Below are 24,896 nucleotides of genomic sequence, written 5' to 3' on the forward strand. Positions count from 1 at the left end.
TCCATAACCTCATCCTTGAGGATCAATTCCAATAACTTTCCCACCACGTCAGACTAATAGGTCTGTAATTTCCTTTATGCTGCCTCCCACCTTTCTTATACAGCGGAACTACATTTGCAACCCTCCAGTCCTCCGGAACCATACCGGAGTCTATTGATTCCTGGAAAATTATCACCAATGCCTCCGCTATCCCTAAAGCCACCTCCTTCAGAACCCGGGGATGCACCTCATCCGGTCCTGGAGACTTCTCAGTCTTTAGCCCATTTAGTTTTCCTAGCACCTCCTCTCTAGTAATCTTAACTGAACTCAGTTCCATTCCGTGAGACCCCTGACTAACTGGTATGTTGCTGGTGTCCTCCACAGTGAAGACCGGTGCAAAATACACATTTAGTTCTTCTGCTATCTCTTTATCATCGATTATAATCTCTCCTGCACCGTTATCAATTGGTCCTATATCAACCCATGTCTGTCTTTTACTCCTTATATATTTAAAAAAACTCTTAGTGTCCTTTCGAATGTTATCTGCCAACTTCCTTTCATGATTCATATTTTCTTTCCTAATGACCTTCTTAGTTTCTTTCTGCAGGTTTTTAAAAGTTTCCCAGTCTTCTGTTTTCCCACTAATTTTTGCTTCCTTGTATGCCCTCCATTTTGCTTTTATTTTAGCCTTCACCTCTCTCGTTATCCACATTTGTGCCTTTTTTCCATTCAAAACCTTTTTTCTTGGAATATATCTATCCTGCATTACTTGTAGAAATTCCTTCCATTTCTGCTCTGTCGTCCCTCCAGCCAGCTTACTCTTCCAATCAATTTGGGCCAACTCCTCTCTCATACCACTGTAATTTCCTTTGTTCCACTGAAATATCGATACACCAGTTATCAGCTTCTCCTTCTCAAATTTGAAACTGAACTCAATCATATTGTGATCACTGGTTCCCAATGGTTCCTTTACCTTTAGTTCCCTAATCACCTCCGGTTCATTGCACAGCACCCAATCCAAAACAGTCGATCCCCTGGTTGGCTCATCAACAAGATGCTCCAAAAAACTGTCCCGTAGACATTCCACAAACCCGTAGACGTTCCACAAACTTATCCCTTCACCTCCTCCCTCACAACCATCCAGGGATCTAAACAGCCCTTCCAGGTGTGGCAGAGATTCACGTGCGCCTCCTCAAACCTTGTCTGTCCGCCACACCTATGCCTGTGTTCAGCCTTCTCTACTGCCACTGTGAGGCCCTAATGCAAACTTGAAGAACAACCCCTCATATTCCACTTGGGCAGCCTACAGCCCAACATTCAATCTTCCAATTTCAGGTAACCCACTCCCCCTGTGTTCCTTTGCCATTCCTGGTTCAGCCCGAGTATTTCTCTTTTCTTTCATTTTCTATTCCATTCCCCCTCTCCCCCCCTTCCCCTGTTACATAGAGTCTTCACCCTCCCCACATGGTTCCAACTGCCCGTCATCCCTTGCTTATCTGGTTCTACCTATCGCCCATCAGCCTCTGTCACTCTGCCCTCCCCCCCACGAACCTCGGTCACGGCACTCATCCCTCTCCCACCTCCACCTGGCTCTATCTGGCCATCATCTCCCCTACCTCACCTGTTTCCAGCTGTCACCTGCCCCCCCATGTCTCACCCCTCCCTCTCACTTCTATATACCAGCTATCTTCCCGCTACACAGGGTCTCACTCCAAAACATTGCCTCCACAGATGCTGCCTGACCTGTTGAGTTCCTCCAGCAAATTGTTTTATTTTTCCTCCAGATTCCAACATTTACAGTTTCTTGTGTCTTGTAATATACCCAAGTTCGCTAACGATACAAAGCTGTGTGGCAGCAGAGGTTGTGAGAGGCTACAAGGAGATATAGACGGGCTAAATGAATGGGGCAATGACATGGCAGGTGGAATATAATGTGAAAAAATGTGAGGTCTTCCATTTTGAAAGAATATAAAACAGAGAATTTTTTAAATGATGTGCAAGTGACTGGTGTTGGTGTTCAGAAGCACTTGTACACAACAACCAAAAGTTACTGTGCAGATATAACAAGCAATTCAGAGGGTATGTTGCAAGAGAATTTAGGTACAAGATTAAAAATTTCATATAAGGCTCTGATGCGACCACTCTGTAATATTGTGTGCTCTTTGATTTCCCTGTCTAATGGAAATCCAGTGAAGGTTCTCCGGATCGATTTTTAGGGTGGCAGGTTTGTCATATGAGGAGGGATTAAGCAAACTTGGCCTGTACTCTAGAGTACAGAAGAATGAGAATACAGAAATCTTACAGGGCCTGACAGGGTAGGTACAGTATTATGTTTTCCTGGCTGGGGATTATAGAAACAAGGATGGAGGCTCAGTCACTGCACATATTCAAGACAGTGGTCAATAGATTTTGGATTTAAAGGAATCAAGGGATTATGGAACTAGCACAGGAAAGTGGCATTGAGGGAAAAGATTGCCCATAATCTTAGTAAATAACAGACTAGGCACAAAGGGCCGAACAGCCTCCCCCTAATTCTTTTTCTTACGTTCTGATGTGATGATGTGTCATCAGTGCTGAGCTTCTTCCACACTTAACTCACCAATGATCTAATTTAAACTGTCTGCATGTTCGATGTTAAATAGGTAAAATACTCTTGTTCTTTTTACCTTTCTTGAAAATAATTTCTTATTTTTCCAAAGCCCTGCTGCCTTCGATAGTAAAGGCCCCTCATGGCTTGGATCAACCTCATTAAGTCCAAATGATTATCCTATTCCATTTCTGTAAACTGATTTAATCTGAGCGGCAGTTCAGCAAGAATAAAATACATTTACATTGTAAGAGTGGCGAAACTTGCGGGCAGCCCTCAGAACTTTTGACGCAAAAAGATGCATGTCACTGTGTTTTGATATACATGTGACTAATAAAGATATCTCGTCTTGTCTTTAAACTTTTTAAGTCCCCCAAAGGAACAGACTCAGGACAAAAGCTTGCACCCAGTGATAAGAAGAGATCTTCGGTGATCACAAGTTCCCCGAGCACCTCATGGTAGGAAGAGGAAACTCCTCCCAGGATTGTCCTCCATATCCCTCTCCATTGACCCCAGAGAGATGGTTTACAGGTGTAGATGTGGCCGAGAAAAGACTAGGCTTGGCTTGGATGACCCTGCCATCCTCCACTACCCTTACTTACACTGAGCCACTCATTCCCATACAGGTACAATGGCCCTGTGGACAAGTGGCTCCAAAACCTAAAGGGTGAGATGGTTAAAGAGTGAGACGATTGTTTATAAGGGATTGAGTAGGGTTCTGAGCATGTTGAATGGATTTGGTCAAAGTCAAGTCGAGTTTATTGTCACATGTACAAGTACATGTGTGCATAGGTGCAATGAAAAACTTACTTGCAGCAGCCTCACAGGAATATAGCATATAAGGGTAGGCACGGTAGTGTAGCGGTTAGCGTAATGCTATTACAGCACCTGCAACCCGGGTTCAATTCCGGCCGCTGTCTGTAAAGAGTTTGTACGTTCTCCCTGTGACTGTGTGGGTTTCCTCCGGGTGCTCAAGGTTTCCTCCCACATTCCGAAGACATACAAGTTAGGAAGTTGTGAGCATGTTATGTTGGCGCTGGAAGCGTGGCGACACTTGCGGGCTGCCCCCAGAACACCCTACGCAAAAAAAAAGATGTATTTCATTGTGTGTTTCGATGTACATGTGACTAATAAAGATATCTTATCTTATAAGCAGGTATGGTGGCCACAGGCATCGAGTACCTTCACATAATTAGGCTTAAGCCATTCAAGGGCAAAATCTGGAAGTACATTTTCCAATAAATGGGAGTAGAAATGTGAGACAAAGATTCTAATTCCTAACGAAAATCAAAAGAACTGCAGATGCTGGAAATCTGAAATAAAACAGAGAATGCTGGAAACCCTGCAGGTCCGGCAGGATCTGTGAAGGAGAAGTCGTTGTCAGACTGGTGAAGGGTCCTGGACCTGGCATGTTATCAGTGTTTCCCTTTCCACAGATGCTGCCTGGCCTGTTGACTGTTCCCAGCAGCTCCAATGCACATTTCTAAAGCAGCTTACACAAACTCGGAATATCTTAAAATTCATTAGAGCTATAGAAGATAAATGGGCTGGATTGGCAATAGGTAACAACAGCAGTGTTGCAGGAATCAATGTTGCAGGGAATCAGTGTTGCAGGGCCTCAACTATATATAATTTATTCTGTTGACTTGGCTGATGTACAGTGCAGAGAATATATGGTAGAGAGCATTCTGACTGGTTGCATCACCGCCTGGTATGGAGGCTCCAATGTGCAGGATCAAAAGAGGCTGCAGAGGGTTGTAGACTCAGCCAACTCCATCACGGGCACAACCCTCCCCGCCCTTGAGGACATCTTCAAGAGGTGGGGCCTCAAGAAGATGGCATCATCATTAAGGCCCCTCACCATCTGGGATATTCCCTCTTCACGTTACTACCATCGGGGAGGAGGTACAGGAGCCTGAAAATCCACGCTCAACATTTCAGGAACAGCTTCTTCCCCTCCGCCATCAGATTTCTGAACGATCCATGAACACATGAACACTACCTCATTATTCCTCTTTTGCACTGATTATTTACTTTTGTAACTTATAGTCATTATGTCTTTATGTCTTTATGTCTTGCACTGTACTGCTGCCGCAAAACAACAAATTTCACAACATATGTCAATGATAATAAACCTGATTCTGATTCTGATTCTGAAGGGACCGAACCCAGATTTGCTGATCAAACAAAAATAGGTTTAAGGTGAGAGGGGATAGATTTAAAGGGGATCTGAGGGGCAAGATTTTCACACAGAGGGTGGTTGGTATATGGAACGAACTGCCAAAAGAAGAGGTGGAGGCTGGTACAATTACAATGTTTGGACAGGTACATGGATAGGAAGGGTTTAGAGGGATTTGGGCCAAATGAAGGCAATGGGACTAGCTCAGGTAGGCACCTTGGTCAGTATGGATGCGCTGGGCTGAAGGGCCTGTTTCTCTGCTGTGTAACTTTGTGCCTCTATGACTCTGGGTGGCTCAGCAAGTTGTGAGGAGGACACAAAGTGCCCACAAAGGGAAATGAATAGGTTAAATGAGTGGGCAAAGATTTAGCGGACGGAATATAATGTGGGGAAAATCCACTTTGGAAGAAAGAATGGAAAATAAAATTATTATTTGAAAGGAGTGAGACTGTACAATATTGTGGTACAGTGATCTGAAGGACATGATACCTGGAGCACAGAAGGTTAGCATGCAGGGTATCAGGCAATTATGGAGACTAAAGGAATGTTAAACTTACTTGCAAAGGAGTGCCACACACAGTTTTGACCTCCATATTTATGGAAGGATGTGCTTGCATTGGAAATAATGAAGAAGAGATTCACTTGGTTGATTCCTGGGATATATCCAGATATTCCTGGGACATATGAAGAAAAGTTGAGCAGGTTGAACCTACACTCATTGGAGTATAGAAGAATGAGAGGAGATCTTATTGAAACGTTTTGATGTTGTCTATTGTCATATACACCAGGGTGCAATCACATTCCTTGCTCATATGAAGATCACAGAGTAAACAGTGTACATGGTAATAATAAATACAGCAACAAATACAGTAACAAGCACAAAACAGGAGAATGGTGCAAAGGTTGTAGTGCAATCTGAAGTAGTGCAAATTTTTTGGTAATAATCTGAAGCTAAACAATCTGAAATAGAAAAATAAGATGCAAGGGCCTTGACGAGGTAGATTGAGTGATCAGGAGTTCATCTTTATCATACAAGGAGTTTGTTCAAGAGTCTTATAACAGCGGGATAGAAGCTGTCCTTGAGCCTGGCGGTCAGGTAGTCCATGTCCATGTGACCTGCAATGTAAAAGATCTTTTTGCCTCTCACCTTGTTGCTTGAATGATAAACTCACCTGCACAGTTGATCTGCACAGTACTTCAGGAAGTATCAGGATAGGATGGGTCTGTCCTCTGAAAAAGTGGGAGTTGTGGAGTGTTCTAACAAAGATCTTTAAATTATAAGGAGTATGCCAGAACAGACATAGACCAGCTATTTCCATTTACAGAAAACAAAACAGAGATAACATTCAGGTCCGGGACCGTTTACCAATTTTGATGTAGGGTCTTGGACCTGAAACATTAAATATTTCTCCTTCCACAGATGCTGCCTGACCAAGGCTAGGGGCTAACTATATAAGGCAGTCACAAATGAATCTAGTCAGGAATTCAGATCTTTCCCAAGAGAGCAGGGAAAAGGTGGAACTCACTCGCAAAGGCAGTGGTTGAGACGAGTGGCACTGATATATTTAAAGGGAAGCTGAATGAACGCAGGAGGGAGAAGAGGATCAGAGGGTGTGGCGACGGAAGGAGATGGAGATGGGTGGGAGGAGACTGTTGTGGGGCAGAAGCACTGGCATGGATCAGATGACCTCTGTGTTGACATTATTCAGTAGTTCTAATACTAACCTCCTATACAGGTGGAAACCTTGTAAGTTGATACAATTGGAGCAGGATAACTTTTTCATCCTTCTCTGCACTCATCAGAACATATGGGCATTCAATATACTCTGGGAGCAAGGCTTGTGCACCTGTGCTGTCAGTGGATTAGCTTTGAGTATATATGTCAGGGATCACACACCGATTTTCTGCCCTCCCTCCCTTCCTGTTGCGTGGGTGCTTCCTCGCACTGCAGGGTGTTTCCATGTACAGCATCGCTCCTTTGCTCACTTGGCCACTCTGTGTGCAAGCATTGGACACTGCCTGCCAGCAAGCCATCCAGATGGCAGGCTAGAGGTCAGAGCTACAGCCACACGGAAACACGTGCAGACGGGCTCACTTTCAAAGGCATAGCAAGCGAGAGCTAGAATCCCAGCCAATTTATATCCTACCCTGCTTGGGGCACAGAATTCTGTTGCAGAATTCCTACTGCTGTTCCAGTTGATCTCAGTTACATTAGAACAAAGCTGTTTTGCATTACATGTAATTAAGTGCCTTAAATGTGTCTGTTATTTGCCTTCATTCTGTCTGTGTGAATGAGTTCCACATTCTAATCACTCCCCAGCTAAAGAAGTGTATCCTGCGTGCCTGTTAGATGTCTTAATGACTACTTATTATCTGTGGTCTTGAATCTGATCTCACCTTCATGGAAACAACATCTCAACATCTACCCCAACTGAACCCTTGCATTGTGAAATCTTAAAGACTTCTTTCAGACTCAGCCTTTGTTTTCCTGAAAAAAAATACCCCAGCATGTTCAACCCTTTCTAACAAGATCAACCACTCAGTTTTTGCATTCTCTCTGTGTAACTAATAGAGCAACATACAAGAAGCTGGAGGAACTCAGTGGGTCAGGAAGCATTTGTGGAGAGAAATGGGCAGTCAACATTTTGGGTCAAAACCCTTCATCTGGACTGAAAGATGGGGGGGGGGGTGTGATAGGCAGGACAAAAGGATGGAAGGAAAGGGTGGATGATAGTTTGATTGCATAGAGTCTATCACTTTCGTTGATCTGGGATAGCTAATCAGAATAAAACTCATAAAACTGCAGATGCTGGAAGAGTTTGAAATAAAAACAGAAAATACTGGAAACATTCAGCAGGTCAGATACCATCTGTGGAAAGATCTGAAACATTTTCTTTTTCCACAGATGCTGCCTGGCCTGTTGAGTGTTTCCAGCATTTTCTGATTTCATTACATAGTCAGAATATACACAAATACAAAGGATCTTTTATTTTTGTAATCTCCCAGTGCCGCATATTGTTCTTATAACGGGGGGTCCAGAATTGTGCAGAGACCATCTGTAGAATAAATAAAATTTGGCATCCATTTCACATAACTGAGCCCAGGATCTGAGTATTTTGCCCACAGAGCTGTAATATGTAATCTGACATCTTGAGGATTTCCAGTATTTTCTGCTTTATTTCAGACACAGAGCGTTTGCAATATTTTCTTTTTTGATGTAAAAATGCAGTTTTTCTCCATCACAGCAGAACAACAGTGAGTCATAACAACTGACTGAGCTCCTTCTTGTCTGGTGCATCAGCAGTTTCATCCATCATGGTCCTATCAGCATTGCATTCAGCGTGCCTGGCCATCCACACTATCCCAAAGCCACTGCGTACCTGGACTGAGTCACTCCTGAACTCTTCTCAGAATCAAGCTAACTGTATATGAGTTAATTCAGTCCCTTGATCATTGCAGGATGTGAGGTCGAGGGTGGGAGACTTCTAATCAGCCCTAACCCTTTGATATTTCTCTTGTGTACTCTTGCTTGCTTTTGCAACACTGTCAGAGACAGTTGTGCACTGCAGTAATTCTGCTGTAGCACTGATGCAGCCCGACTTTACCTCACCGCTCAGGAGCTCTGTTTAATGTTAGATGGTTTTCAAAGCGACAGGGCTTTCAAAAGAATGTTAATCTTGAGCAGAGGCTGCCTGGGAAGAGATTGCTCGTATTACCAGCTAAACGACATTGCTACATGAAACAACAAATGATGATTTGATGCAAGACACGACAGCTGTAAGGATTAGTGCTACAATCAGACTTTGAATCCCTGGGCCAGGGAGGAGATGAATCAGTCATGGTTCTCAAGCAGGCATGTGTGAATGTTGGGAGATGACATAATTGTGCTAGAGGGCAGCGAGTAGGTTGCTCATGTTCACTGCCAAACCTCACACAAGTGTAGGGTAGGTGCTGAGGCTCTTCTACACGTATGCTAAGTTCCACTCGTCCATCGCTGCCCTATATTCACTCGTTACCTTGGCTCTTGGACCAGAAAATTTAATTTAGCATTCTTGTTTTGCTGTTCAAATCAATCTGTGGCCTTGTCCCTCTCTACATCTTTATCCTCCATCTGGTTCTTCCAGTTCAGACTCCTGCTTGAATTACCTCACTCCACAACCGGTGGCCACAACCAACACCAAACTTTAAAGTTCACTTCTCACTCTCGCTACTGAAACATCTGTCTACTCCCTTAAGCTGCTCCTTAAGTCGTGTCGAGTTTATTGTCATATGCACACCATGACCACACCATGGAAAGCATCCTGTCTGGATGCATCACGGCTCAGTAAAGCAACTGCTCTGCCTGGGACTGCATGAAACTGCAGAGAGTTGTGGACATAGCCCAGCACATCACGGAAACTAGCCTCCCCTCCATGGATTCTGTCTATACTTCTCGCTGCTTCGATAAAGCAGCCAACATAATCAAAGACCCCACCCACCCAGGACATCCTCTCTTTTCCCCTCTCCCAGCGGGTAGAAGGTACAAAAGCCTGAAAGCACGTACCACCAGGCTCAAGGACAGCTTCTATCCTGCTGTTATAAGACTACTGAACGATTCCCTAGTACGATAGAATGGGCTCTTGACCTCACAATCTACCTCAATATGACCTTGCACTATTGTCTACCTGCACTGCACCTTCTCTGTAGTGGTGACACTTTACTCTGCATTCTGTGTTGTTTTACCTTGTACTACCTCAGTGCACTGTGTAATGAATTGATCTGTATGAACGGTGTGCAAAACAAGTTTTTCACTGTACAAGTGACAATAATAAACAAATTCCAATTCCAATTCCAATACTGTGAGGTACAGGTTCAATGAATCACTTGCTTGCAGCAGCATCACAGGCACATAGGTTCAGACAACACACAGAACATAAATTATACAAGACAGAGAAGAAAAAAGACTGTGCAATACAAGACATTGGTGCAAAAAAAACACAAGTCTATGGTCTGTCATGTTTTGCTGAGCTCGGGTTAGGGTTGTGCAGGTCAGTTCAAGAATCTAATGGTTGTAGGAAAGTAGCTGTTTCTGAACCTGGTGGTGTGGGACTTCAGTCTTCTACCTCTTTAAAAACCTTTTGGGCATCTTTCCTCATAACATGTCAGGTGACTTGGGACAAAAATTATTTCATACTGCTCCTGTGAAATCTCTTGGAGCTCTTTAGTTGGAGGTGCTATATAAATGCATACTGTTTCCCCTAACAATTCATGTTCCATGTGGAGTGATCCTTCCCACAGCTTTGGATATCCACAAGGGAGCCTGGAACCAAGATGACAGATGTTGCTCACCACATCTGCTGGTCACCCACCCTTAGGTCACCAGTTTTGCCCTTGTAACTTGTGCAGATTGTGATCTAATTCCTGGCACAACATCAGTAACATCTAGCATTACATTAAAAGCATGTCCTTACCCTCTTAGAAGGAGCCACCATTTTATAATAATTCCCACCATGTGTGTACAGGTTTGAAGTCCTTTGTCCCTGGTTTTACCACCAGCTCCTCCCCACCAACCCCGACCCCACCCCCACCCCCAGAACCTGCTGTTGCAGTTAAGCTTGAGTGTGCTATTATCAACCCTTTGGTGACTCTGATGGGACAGCCACCTGTTCCTCTCTCAATCCTTGAGTGCTGATGGAGGAATACTCAGAGGCTTGTGTGTGGAATGGCCTGCTCTATGTGCAGTGCAGAAAAGTGTGTGCGCTACCCCCTATTGTCTCTGCTCTGAAATGGTTAATCAAACTGTGGTTTGCACTTTCTTAATTTGACCGATAATTACATTTCCCAAGTTCATCAATGCAACACCAATTGTCTAATATACACTGGATATATTCAGTAGGTTTATCCCATTTCTCTTTTTGTTAATCATGTGGACTATGATATTGCCTGCTTGTCTAACATGCAGAAGTAATGTTTTCTCATTAATTTGTCACGTAACAAAGGAAAATTAACTGAGATTCACTCAAAAAAAACAGAATGTAATAGTTCTGGAAAGGCTATTTGGTCCATTGTGTCAGTGCTAGCTGTTTGAAAGATTTCTCCAGTTTAGAGCCACATGCCACCTTTTGCTCCATAATACTACAAATTAGCTGAATACACATTGAAATATCTTTCAAAAGCTCATTTGGAATCCAAATTACGGAAAGAGCTCTCACTTGAGTAACTTTAACAGCCATACAGCAGCCTGGCTCAACTTGAAATACTCAGCACTCTGAACCAGTGATTGCCAGTGTGAGGTACACTCCAGGACTTATTCATGTAACCTAGGAATCACTCCAATTTAATTCGACATTACAAAAGCAGAAACACTTCAAAATGCATTTCATTGGTTGTTAAATGGATCAGGACACCCCGAGATGGTGAAAGTCTTACACCAGCATCATCTGATGTTTGTACAGCATTTTCAGACTAATGAAACATCGCAAGGCACCAAACAGGAGCTTAACAAGACAAAGATCAATACAGAACCAGTGGAGACATTAGAGCCGATGATCAACAACATAGTTAAACTGTTAAGGAGTCTTGCAGGAGGATGGAGAGCTGGAGAGGTTTAGGGAGGGAATTGCAGAGCTTAGAGCTCAGACGGCTAAAGGTACAGATACCAATGACTGAGTTTCCACAGCACTCTGGGGGAGAACATTCCAGAGATTCACTACCTCTGACTACAGAAATTTATCTTAATTTAAAATAACTGATCCCTTACCCTGACATAACAGTCTAGAAATTCTTTGCCTGCTGCAATGCTACACAGTTGAATTTCTAAGTAAAAACATTTTTTCAGTGAAATCATGGGTTTAGAGCATTTATTCTCCCCTTTGGATCCTCCCTGCATCTGGTGGCTAATGCACAGAGGCATCTAAACAAGTGGCATGTGGTATGCAATGCACACCTGGACACTAACTTCAATCATACATTTGGCCCACACTGTGCGTGGGCCACATGCAGATACTGGCCTTTACTATGAATGCAAGACCTTTTGCTGTATAAACTGTCCAAGAGATCCCAGCCTGTGGTGCCCAGCACTGGGAACTGGTTTGGGAGGTCCACCTTCAGTTGACCATTTGCCCTTCACAGTTGCTGTCCTTCAGACCCCCAAAACCCATTCCCTCAGTTCTAACCCCCATCACTCCCAATCCCGGGCATAACCCCAACCATCCCCAGCAACTGATTGCATCTCAATGCCCCACCAGCAAATCATGACTTCCTGTCCCTTTGATGCCTCTCCCTCCAGATGGCCCTATTCTCCCCTTCCCTCCCCCAGCGCCCCTTTCAGGGTAACCTGCAATCTCTACCTGTGGGCTATTTTCCTGAACCCACTCCAAAATGATGGAGCAAATACAGGAAAGGCCATGGACTGGCTTAAACCTGCTGGATCTGTGCCTGCTTTTGCCAATGTAAGCCTCACACTAGGCAACGGTTTGTGGTGGGATACCTGTGTGGGCCCAAAGGTCCCCGACCTGCTGGCTGCTATTCATTGGGCCATTGTCTCCCGCTGACCGATGACAGATCTTCTCGGAATCCAGCAGGCAGGCGTGAACTTCCTGCGACTGCCAGCACTTACGCCGGGAATCTGCCCACAGAACTGAGCAAGGTTAGACCTGACACAGAAAAGACAAGCCCATTCATTACAGGGGAATGGAATAGCTCTGATACACAAGAGTAGATTTTTTTAATCAATTGAATTTCCTTCAATGGCTTCAATGCAATTTTCAATGTTCAAAGTATTTTAATTTTTAACTTAATTTACAAAGCATCATTTTTTAAAAAATATAACCTTCATTAATTTTTAACAGTTTTTGAGTGCTTAGGAATGTTTCGTTCTCAGGGACATTCATAAACGTTCAAAGTCTATTGACACTTTTGGCAAACAATCTGCTGGAGGAACTCAGCAGGTCAAGCGGCATCTGTGGGGGGAAAGGATTTCAGGTCAAAACATTGCATCAGGACGTCAAATGTTGACAATTCCTTCCCCCCCACAGATGCTGCTCGACCCACTGATTTCCTCCTGCAGATTGTTTGTTGCTCTAGATTCCAGTATCTGCAGTCTCTTGTGTCTCCGTGACACTGTTGACAGTTGACTAAGCACAAGGGCACAGCTCATTTGGCTGTCAGAGTTTTTCCATGGGCAGGGTTTGCCCTTTCCCACCCACATGATGTCACTAGATTGGGGAAGGCCTTGCCAATGTGCAGGATCTCACCATTTTGGATCAGATGGTTCCAAGCACCGAGGAGACTGATGGATCGGCAGAAGGTCAGTGGTGAATGTAGGCAGCTCACTCCTGGCAGTAACTTCTGGTCCATTGTCTATGAAATGCATCCGACAGTTAAGTCCAATGTTCAAATAAGTTTGTATCTATCAGAGAAAAAATAACTGATTGGGACAGCTTTCTTTAGAAAGGAGTAAATCTAAGATTCCTTAGGGTCCATAACTACAAGATAGTTACCAATAAATTCAGAAGAAATTTTCCTATTTCAAAAGTGGAACTCACTACCACAGGAAGTAGTTGAATAAGATCGCATAAATATTTTCAAAAGAGCAATAGGCGAACATGTGGGATAAAAAGGAATAGAAATAATATTTGAATCAGAATCAGGTTTATTATCACCAACTTATATGGCGTGAAATTTGTAGTTTTGCGGCAGCAGTACAGTGCAAAGACATTGGTATTGGTATTGGTTTATTATTATCACTTGTACCGAGGTACAGTGAAAAGTTTGTCTTACAAACCAATCGTACACGTCAATTCATTACACATTGCAGTTACATTGAGTTAGTACAGAGTGCGTTGATGTAGTACAGGTAAAAACAATAACAGTACAGAGTAAAGTGTCACAGCTACAGAGAAAGTGCAGTGCAATAAGGTGCAAGGTCACAACAAGGTAGATCATGAGGTCAGAGTCCATCTCATTGTATAAGGGAACCATTCAATCGTCTTATCACAGTGGGGTAGAGGCTTAAGAAAATTACATAAAAATTACTATAAATTACAAAAATAAAGAGATAATGAGGTAGTGTTCATGGGTCCACGGACCATTCAGAAATGAGGATCCTTAGCGATGGACGCCACCCTCTTGAGGGTTGTGCCTGTGATGGAGCTGGCTGAGTCTACAACCCTCTGCAGCCTCCATTCCAGGCTGTGATGCAACCAGTCAGAATACTCTCCACCGTACATCTATAGAAACTTGTAAGAGTCTTTGTAAGAATGACTGAGATGTGAATGGAAAGAGGTGTGTGTGGGCTATAAAACAGCACAGACTGGTTGGGCTGAATGGTCTGTTTCTGTGCCACATGTACACTGTAGATCTGTAAATAATTGTCAGTGCAATAAATAATGTACCAATAATTCCAACAGATTCCATACCTAGCATGGTAGGCAGTATAATGGAGTAAAAGAGATTTGGATGACATCATTAAGCAGCGGAGCTTTAGCTGAAATGATCATATCTTGCCATCTGAAATCTTGTATGAAAATATAGCCATGGAATCACTCCCAGGATGTTCATTATTTTCTTTATATATACATTGTGGGTGGCTTCATTCCCCTTTTGAGCCTCTTTACTTTTTATTGAGAGGTGCTCTCATCATTCATGTGCCCATTTATATTGATGCATAGTTAGAACCAAGAGACAAATATAACAGCAAACTTTGATTTCCTGAAGGCAATTTTATTTTTCCCATTTGTAATCAATGGGCAAATAATATGCTTCTATGAAAATTAAAAGCAGAAACATAATCTACGAATGTACCACAGGTATCTCAGCTTCTGGAGGGAGAGGAGAGAAATTTGCATTCCAAGAATAGATCTTCTGTGAGAGTTCAGTTCAGAAGGATCTATGTCTGAAATAGTTAACATATTTAGGTTTAATTGCATGATACTTTAACATTAACCTGGTCATTCATTTATGCATTGAAACAGCCTGCAAAGGAATTTTTATGTGCAACTGTGAAGCATTCCAAGGCAGAGGAACTCGTTATCTATTGTAATGCTGGCTGACCTTCTAATTATTCAATTTTTTTTTATTTCAGATATCAGCTTGCACAGATTTTTCTCATTTTTTATCATTATTATCTCTCTGCTATTTTTACAACTCTTTTTCCACTGATAATGTACATCTGTTTCTTTCCCCAGCATAGTGGCAGTCTGGGAGATTTACGAGAGAATTAGTGGGGCTGAGTTAAAAGGACTCAGTAATTGGGCCTTGTGGTCTCGAGAGTGCTGTTGGTTAGGAGATGGGAGAGATGCAATTGGATATAGTGAGTGTGCAGGCAGGAATGGCACCCCTGAGTCAGGCCATCTGGGTTTGAGGTTATTGAGAACCCTATAGACTGCTGTTCCCTGATATGATTGCTTTGTATGTCAGTAAACCTGTCGCCTGTGAATACAATGGCAGATTGATATTTATATTATCATTATTATACATTTATTTACATAGCATCTTTCACATCACAAGAACCTGAGAGGTTGGGCTAGGAATCCAGGGGCTTGGACTAATGATCTAGGACTTGACTTCAAACCCCTCCACAACAGCTGGGGAAGTTGGATTCAGTTGGCTAATAAAATAAATCTGGAATAAAAAGCTGTGTCTCCTCAAACATGATGCTAGGTATAAGAAACACAGCCAGGAGGCATCCACTTAAGGTAGAGATAAGGCAGAACTTCTTCTCTCAGAGGGCTGTGGAATCGATGTGTATAGAGTCATTAAACCTGTTTGAAGGCTGAGAGAGACTGTTGAACATTAGAAGAATTCATTGTTACAGGGATCAGTGAGGAAGGAGTTGAGGCCAACACCCAAATCACCCATATAGGTTGGCCAACATAGTGGGTCAAAGGGCTCATACTGTGCTGTACTGTTCCATGTTCTATGATCTAATTGAAGACAGAGCAGGCTTGAAGGGCAGTATGGCTTACTACTGCCACCTAATGATTCATTTTAGAGTCAGTAATAGTGGCCATGACACGACTGGATTAGTGCTAAAAGATCATGTGATTCTCCAGCACACTTAAGGGAAGGATTCTGCAACACACAAAGCACTGGAGGAACGAGACTCTTCATCTGGACTGCAGCAGTCCGGATATAGAGTCTCAATCCGAAACGTCGACTGTCCATTTCCCTCCACAGATGCTGCCTGACCCATTGAGTTCCTCCAGTGTTTTGTTTTGTTTGTTGCTCCACATTTCAGCATGTGCTGTCTCTCGGGTCCTGATTCTGCTGTCTCTGTATATGACCGCAGACCTGCACAAAGTGCCTGACTCAACCCATTCAGCTTAGAGAGTAGGAAAATGATATTGAGACAGAGGATCAGCAATGATCACAAAGGCCTAAGTGTTGAATGGCCTTCACCTACTCCTTTTTTATGTTTCTATGTTTCAAGCGTAACTGTGTGATGGGCAAATAAGACCTGTCCTTGCCAAAGATGGGCACATCCTGTGACTAAGTAGGGTATAGAAATAAGCATGAGAGGGACAAGCCAGCCATCAAGCCTGCAGAACCATTTACATTACATTGTGGTATTATCTTCCCCTGGTCACTCTCCCTAACCAGAAATACATCAGCCTTGGTTCTGCAGTTTCAGTGATTTTAATTGCAGATTTACTTCATCTAAATTGAAATTATCTGGCTGCTTTGATGGCTTGCTTACAGAGAGGCAGGGTGGAAAGAAAGAAAAATTTTCTCTCTTAAATTTACACATGGTGAAGTCAGGATTCACTTGTCCAGCTGGTGAAAATCTGGAACTCCCTCTCCCAAAAAGCTGGTGGGATGGGTGTTGAGGGGGAGGGGAGTGAGCCTGACCAGTGAGGGAATGAAAAGATGGGGATAGAGATTGCAAATGTCAGGCAAGGGTTAAGGAGACAAGTTAAGAAAATAGAGTCGAACCAGAGACCAGTCAAAGAAAATTGAGTGGAAGAATATATTCGAGGGGCTGAATGGCCTCTTTCTGTTCCCATGGTTCTCACTGTTTAGAATCAATCATGGGTGATCTCCTGGACAAATCCAGGTTCTGTACACTGTACCACTGTGATTCGTCAATGCGTTTGACAGACAGGGTGAGAGGATCTGGAGGAAGATCTGCCTGTCTCCTACATTTATTTCTATGTAATCTTGTTTCCTTCAAATGTTGGGCTCTCGTTGCCAGGACTTCATGTCTAAAGGCTCCTAAAGCCATGGTACAGAGAGCAAGATAAACTGGGTTATCAGGCACTTGAATGCCCTGGTAGTTAGTCTGATGAACAGAAGATAAGTATTGAGACAGGAGTGAAGTGTTAAACCTTACACATAACACAGGCTTGCACTGGAATGCCACCTCTGTACATAAATCAACATGTTTACCCATCCCAAAGTTTTAATGCTTGCAAACACTGCTCTGTGCTTCTGTTGTGCTCTGCCTTGTAATTAACATTTGCCTTTGAGTGATTAATGCTGAAAGTTTGACTGTGAATAACGCAGTGTTGACATTGGAGGTTGGTGTTACAGTATAATTAAGGGGATAGGTCATATTTCAGGAAGGCTTTTTCTAAATTATTAGTTGATGTTTAATAAGAGTTATGATTCTATGAATCTTCAATATATTACAAACGTTTAATCCTGCTACAATATGGCACAGACATACATTAAAAATTATGACCTGGAGTTCAGAGAGGCAGATAAAGCCTCAAGTTAGACATGTCCAACTGAGTGAATACCTGATTTGAAGTCTCCGTCTGATGGGGAAATTTGTCAAACAGGCTCTTTCTCTGCTGCTGGTCTCGTTCCTTTCCTTTGCTGAAGGGTGCTGCCTCTTGTTGGTATACGGTTCTTGGATAATTGGACCATTTGCAATTGGCCATTCCCTGCACACCATGGCAGAGACGTGAAGCTTATCTTTGCAACGTTGTAGACCACGTCAACTACCTGCACCCACCTTTCTATCCACCTCCTGAGCATGGCCTTTGATGCAGATCTGGAAGGGTGTATGCTGCACACTAGTGGTGGAAGTCTGCATCTCAACGAACCTGAGAGGTCAGAATAACTCCTTTGTTCGCGAAACAACAAACCCTTATATTCTACAAAGACCTTAAAGCTGTAAAACAGCCAAAGACATTTCACGGGAGTATTTTTCAGTTGTCGATACTCTGTGGGAGTATGCTATCCACAAACTGGCTGCCATGTTTTCTATATTACAAAAGTGACTACATTCAAAAATACTTGCTGTGATGTGCTTTGGGATGACCTTACAGGGATATGACAAAGCGCAAGATTTTCTTTCTCTTACCAACATAAAGTAACCAAAAATTGATCAAAGGGGTAGGTTTTAAGCAGCATCTTAAAGAACAGGGAAGAGATGGGGAGGCTGATGCTAGGGGTCAAAAGTCTGAGAAAGACCCAATAGATTTTGACTATTCGACAGGCAGCAATGATCAAAAACAAGAGCCAAGTACAAGCTTGTGTGCATATATTGGAACATCCCACTGGTTACTGGTTGCCCTTGATTATCTCCAATATGTAGAAGGTGACTGACTGAATTTCAGGAGAAAGATAATAAAGTTTTTCACTTATATAGAACTTTCCAAAGTGCCCCAAAGCACATTACAGCCATTGAAGAACTTTGGAAGTGTAATCATAATATTTTTGTAAAAGACAGAAGAGCCAATTGTCCCACAGTGAGGTCCCACAGACACCAGTGGGATCAGGGACTGATCATTAATTTTGCAATGGAGACACAGGAGACTGCGGATACTGGAATCTGAAGCAACAATCTGTTGGAGGAACTCGGCAGGTCGAGCAGCATCTGTGGGAGGGAAGGGAACTGTCCAACTTTGTAATGTTGATTCTAGTATAGATATAGGTTAAATCATTGGGGTAACCCCACCACACCACAACCACAACAAGCACCACCACAATCACCCCTCTCTTTGTTCAACTTGTGACAGAATAACTTTTATATCCCACTAACCAAGGACCTTGATGTTACATCACATTCAAAAAACAGCACCTCCAACAGAGTAGCATTCCCTCAATACTGCCCTGGAGTGTCACACCAGACTTTTGTGCTTGGTTCTGTGGAGAGGGGCTTAAACACAACTGTTCTGGCTCTGTGGTGACAATCCTCTCTTCCTCCTTCTCCCCTGTCCCTTTAGCTGCTCGAAGAATAGATATTACACTCTGAATAAGTTCAGTTCTTATCCTAATTATCCTATCTTCTTTAAACACCTAGAAGTGCTTGATTGTGATCTGCACCTCGCGAGATGTCTGCTGGTTTGTCCTCATCGTCTTTTTAACTCTTAGGACATGGATGGATGCCCCGTAAGTTAGGAGTATTTTGGAAATCATCTTTTTTCCTTCTTAAGCTGGAGGCAGAGATCTGGCTGTCAGCTGCCCAAACCCTCAGAGATCAGTTCCTCATGGTCTTTGGTGGGTAAGTATGTCTGGACTGGCTTAGAAACAGTCCTTCAGCTCACCAGCTTCATGCCGATCATCAAGTACATATCTATACTAATCCCATTTATCCCATTTACCATAACTTGGTCCATAGCCTTCTATATGTTAGTGCTTGTCTAGATACTTTGTAAATGTTGTGAGAGGACCTGTCTCCATCACTTGCTCAGGCAGTGCGATCCACGTGAGATTCTAATTCTGCTTGATCAGAGAGATGATGGGTTCTAGACCGACTCCACTGACCAGAGCACAAAATCCAAGTTGATGTTCCAACTTGACCCTGAGGAAATGCGACAAAATATAACTCTCCCAGGGTCTTCTCCAATACTTATGCCATTACCAAATCCACAAAGAAAAGCAAATTGTTTGGTCATTGATGTGTTTGATGTCTATTACACTAATAATTACACCAATGACTGTAAAATATGAAGAAAAATCCTGAGGTCAACAAGGGGTCCAAGCAAATCTTTTCTTGTGAAGGTCTTTAAAGTTATGAATGTTTTTATAGAAGAAGCTGGAGAAATGGTTTCCACCAGCAAAAGGTTCAGTAACCAAGAAAAAAATGGTTGGTTAAAAAAAAGCAGAGGGAGATGAGTGGGATATTTCTTTACAGATGTGATTATGGTCAGGATCACTCTGCCTTTAAAGGATGATTAGAGGATATACAACAGTTAAGGGACTGCAATTTGGAAAGATCTGCAGTCGTTTGGGATCGAGGTCAGCTTGGGTATAAAATTAAAGCCTCACCCAAACCCAATCGATACACAACCAATCTGAAACATACCCAAAATTTGGTGCCAGATCCAACCAGTCCATTGTTGTGAAGAAAATGATCTGAAATCTGCTCCGATGAAGGGTCTTTGATCTGAAAAGTTAATTTTCTCCTTCCATAGACGCTGCCTGACCTGCTGAGTGTTTCCAACATTCCCTGTTTTTAATTTCGAACATGCTCTTGACCTGTTTCATTCGATCATGAATAGAGGATACACTTGGTAAACACTAAGCAGATCATTGTGACCTTAGAGGCTGGCCAGCTAAGAACAGCTTGACCCAACCTCACTCAACCCCACCCAAACACAGCACTCATAAGTGGGTCATCCAGGTCAGGATTCTGGGCTTTATCTGGTATCTACAGGATTAAGTAAAACTCCAGTAATCCAACATCTTCAGAATTTGGTGAACTGGACTGGCAAATTTTCCAGACTATTGGATGTTATTCCGATTAATACCCCAATACACCATTATTCAGTTTTTTAAATGTGACACTTACTATAATAACTTTTGTGATGAACCCTGTGTATTTAAAGGGAGCAGGGAAACTAGAGCCCCAGTGAGTCAGAAGGAGCACATAAACTGGTGAGTTTAATGTCAGTGTGGGAACCAGAGTCCAATTTGGTTGGAAGGGAGCTTGGGAAATGACAGAAGTGTTCAAGAACATCTTCAACTTCTCACTGCTGCGGTCCGAGGTTCCCACCTGCTTCGAAAGGGCAGCAATCATATGGGTGCTCAAGAAGCGCAGGGTGAGCTGTCTCAACATCTATCGCCCAGTAGCACTCACGTCTACGGTGATGAAGTGCTTCAAGAGGTTGGTTATGGTTAGAATTAACTCCTGTCTGAGCAAGGACCTAGATCCACTGCAATTTGCCTATCGCTGCAATGGGTCTACAGTGGACGCAATCTCACTGAATTTCTACTCAGCTTTGGAGCACCTGGACAACAACAAGACATACGTCAGGCTGCTGTTTATCGATTACAGCTCGGTGTTCAACACCATCATCCCCTCAGTACTAATCACCAAGCTTCAAAACCTGGGTCTCTGTAACTCCCTCTGCAACGGGATCCTTATCGGGAGACCACAGCCAGTGCGGATCATTAATAAAATCTCCTCCTTGCTGACAATCAACAGATGCGCACCTCAAGGATGCGTGCTTAGCCCACTGCTCTACTCTCTCTACACTCATGACTATGTGGCTAAGCACAGCTTAAACATCATCTATAAATTCGCAAATGACACCACTATTGTTGATGGAATCTCAGGTGGCGATGAGGAGGCATAGAGGAGTGAGATAGATCGGCTCATTGAGTGGTGTCGCAACAACAACCTCGCACTCAACGTCAGCAAGACCAAGGAATTGATTGTGGATTTAAGGAAGGGAAAGTCAGGAAAACACACATCAGTACTCATTGAGGGGTCAGCAGTGGAAAGGATGAGCAGGTTCAAGTTCCTGGGTGTTAACATCTCGGAGGATCTATCCTGGCCCAACACATTGATGCAATCATGAATAAGGCACGCCAGTGGCTCTACTTCATTAGGAGTTTGAAGAGATTTAGTATGTCACCAAAAACTCTTGCAAATTTCGATAGATGTACAGTGGAGAGCTTTCTGACTAGTTGCATCACACCCTGGTATGGAGGCTCCAATGTGCAGGATCGCAAGAGGCAGCAGAGGGTTGTAGACTCAGCCAGCTCCATCACGGACACAACCCTCCCCACCACCAAGGACATCTTCAAGAGGTGGTGGCTCAAGAATGCGGCATCCATCACTAAGGATCCTCACTATCCTGAATCGAAGACCCAAGCTCAACGGTGCAGGAATAGCTCTTCCCCTCTGCCATCAGATTTCTGAACGATCCATGAACCCATGAACACTACCTCGTTATTCCTTTTTTCTCGCTATTTATTTATTTTTGTAATTTATAGATTTTATGTTTTTGCACTGTACTGTTGCAGCCAAACAACAAATTTCACGTCATATATCAGTGATAATAAATCAGATTCTGATTCCATCCGAGGCACGACATCTCAACAGTGCCATCGGGGAGGAGGTACAGGAGCCTGAAGGCCACACGCAATGTCTCAGGGACAGCTTCTTCCCCTCTGCCATCAGATTTTTGAATGGTCCACGAACCCATGAACACTACCTCATTATTCCTTATTTTTGCACTATTAACTTATTTTTGTAACTTTATGTCTTTCTACTGTACACCTACTGCAAAGCAACAAATTTCATATAATACAAATCAGTGATAATAAACCTGATTCTGATTCTGGTGAGTCAGAAGAGACTGCGGCAAAAATCACCCAATGATTCAGATGCCGAACTATCAGGTTAACAGAACAGTATTTCACTGTTTCTTTTAAAGAGCGGGAACATGCACAACAGGCTGACTGGCCTTGAATTGTCCTGCATAAACCCAAGATTCCAGGGAAAAGGAAATTTGTTGAATGCAGCGATAACATTGTGGGAAAATGAATAAAGAAGGACAAAGACATGTACCACAAGGTAAATTCTGCCCCTGCTACGGTTCAGGCACATTGATGTTTCCAGCTTCACACACTGCACCTCCAACCACCACCCCACCTGATCCATCGAGACAGCCAGCTAACTCCCGTATTTATTTATCTTCAAGCACATATTCACTAAATATTGATCTGTCTGATTTAAGCTTTGTGCTGTCAATTTCACCGGGTCTTTGGGCGACACACTGTGACAGAACTGCCACAGTGTCGCCCTCACTGTTCCACTGGACTGCAATCAGGAGCTGTCAGCTGACAGTATTGAATGTGGTATTGACCAAGTTGTTTTAATAAGGAGTACGGCACAAGACAAACTAAATAGTTCATTAAACGAGTTTACTGTTAATCCCCTTTAGGCCTAAGAACCCTATTGCTTCCTGTCATCTCGATTATTGGCTTGGTAGGAAGACAATGATTAAAAAGGTACTGGGGCCCTATTTTAAGTTTTTTTGAGGGGGTGCGAAGGAGCTCAAAGAAAGGAATTGACATGATAAGAATAGAATGTCAGTAAGCACTTCTTCGTGTGAAAGGTTGAAATTTGGAACCACCTCCCTCCCTAAAAGCTGTGGAGAATTGGGGTCGATTGAACATTTTGAAACTGAGACAGATGGATTTTTTTTGGTAGTCTTGGGAATTAAGGTTTGAGGAAACAAGATGAGCTGATGGAGCTGAGATACGGGTGAGGGAATCTTAGCTGACGAGCCAAAAGAGGTGACCAAAATCTTTTGAAGGTGAGGGGGAGTGGCCGCGGGGAGGCAGAGCCACAATTTTGGCTCATCAGGTAGATGATTCCTCTCTCGTTGAAGGTGGGGTAAGAGAGTGGGCACACTGGAGTTCTCAGGCAAACGCACAAAGGGCACATGGGGATAGGTCAGACAACAGAAGGGTGTCCAGGGACAGCCAGCATTGGCATGAGGGGATTGTGACCACTTTCACTAGTTTTGAGCACTTAATCACCCAGGCACAGAAGACCCTGGACCAAGTACTGGAAGATGGGTGCCCACTGGTCAGCATGAATGTGATGGGCCGAATGGTCTGTTTCTATGACTCCATGACCAGTGAGGTGATGGGGATGTAATGCAGCAACAGATATGTGGGGTGGAGGTGTGAATATATTTGCTACAGTAAGTGTCACCCAGCAATCCTTAGATGGGCTATTCTTAGCCGATTGTCTCCCTTTTGAAAAATCTAGGACTCCAGACTGAAAGAAATTCAAATAATAATTCAATCTAAATATTTGGACAGAAGTTCGTGGTGTCGTGGCATGAATCCAATCCAAACACGTCAACTTGAAGCAATGCAGCACAATCCATCCTTTGGAATGTGACTTACTCATGCCCCAGCAACATTAACCAGAAGACCTGGCTCAATGAGGGGCACACTGTGTGTATGTTTCACAAAGCCCAAACATCTTCCTCCTCTGAAGATGGCCAGGCCAGATAGGAGATAAGTGCCTTGATAATGGTTTTAATTATGTTAACATTCCTTCCTGCAGCAAGAATGAATTTGATGGGAGGAGATAGAGAGAAACCATTTCCTCTGGTGGAGGAGTCCAGAGCACAAGGGCTTAACCTTAAGATCTGAGCAAGACCATTCAGGTTTGATACAGTGGTCAGATGACTAGGGTAGTAATGCAGAAGCCCAGGCAAAAGATCTGCAGGCTTGAGTTTAACTCCCACCATGGCAGTTGGGGAAGTTAAACTCAATTAATGAAATAAACCTGCCTTAAGGAGCTGGTATCAATCAGTAATTGTGAACATGGAACTTCTGGATTGGGGGAGATATTATCCGATGCACTAATGTCTTTCAGAAGAGGAAATCCTGTATCCTAACCCAGTCTGGCCTCTGTGTGACAGCTGGCCCACAGTCACAACTGCCCTTTGAAATGGCCTGGCAAGTCACCCATACCACTGAGACAAATCATAAGAATAAATTCAGATGGGGCACCCAACAGTGACAGGCACCATTACTGTAGAGACGGCAGCAACACACCACTCAGTGACTCAAAGACAATCAAACATAGGCTGTAAATGGTAAATAAAATCGGTTTATTATCGTCACAAGTATGGAGGTACAGTGAAAAGCTTTATTTTGCAGGCCATTCATACAGATCATTTCATTGCAACAGTGCACTGAGGTAATACAAGGGAAAAGCAATAACACAATGCAGAATATAGTGTTACAGTTACAGAGAAAGTGCAGTGCAGGCAGACAATAAGCTGCAAGGCCATAACGAGGTAGATTGTGAGGGCAAGAATCCATTTTATTCAACTAGGAGACTATTCAATAGTCTTAATACAGCAGGACAGAAGCTTGAACCTGGTGGTATGTGATTTCATCCTGCCACCCCACCCTTCGATAGAGTAATAGAGACATCATACAACAGTTTTCACACAAAGACAG

The sequence above is a fragment of the Pristis pectinata genome, chromosome 25, assembly GCF_009764475.1.
Source record: "Pristis pectinata isolate sPriPec2 chromosome 25, sPriPec2.1.pri, whole genome shotgun sequence".
NCBI lineage: Eukaryota > Metazoa > Chordata > Chondrichthyes > Rhinopristiformes > Pristidae > Pristis > Pristis pectinata.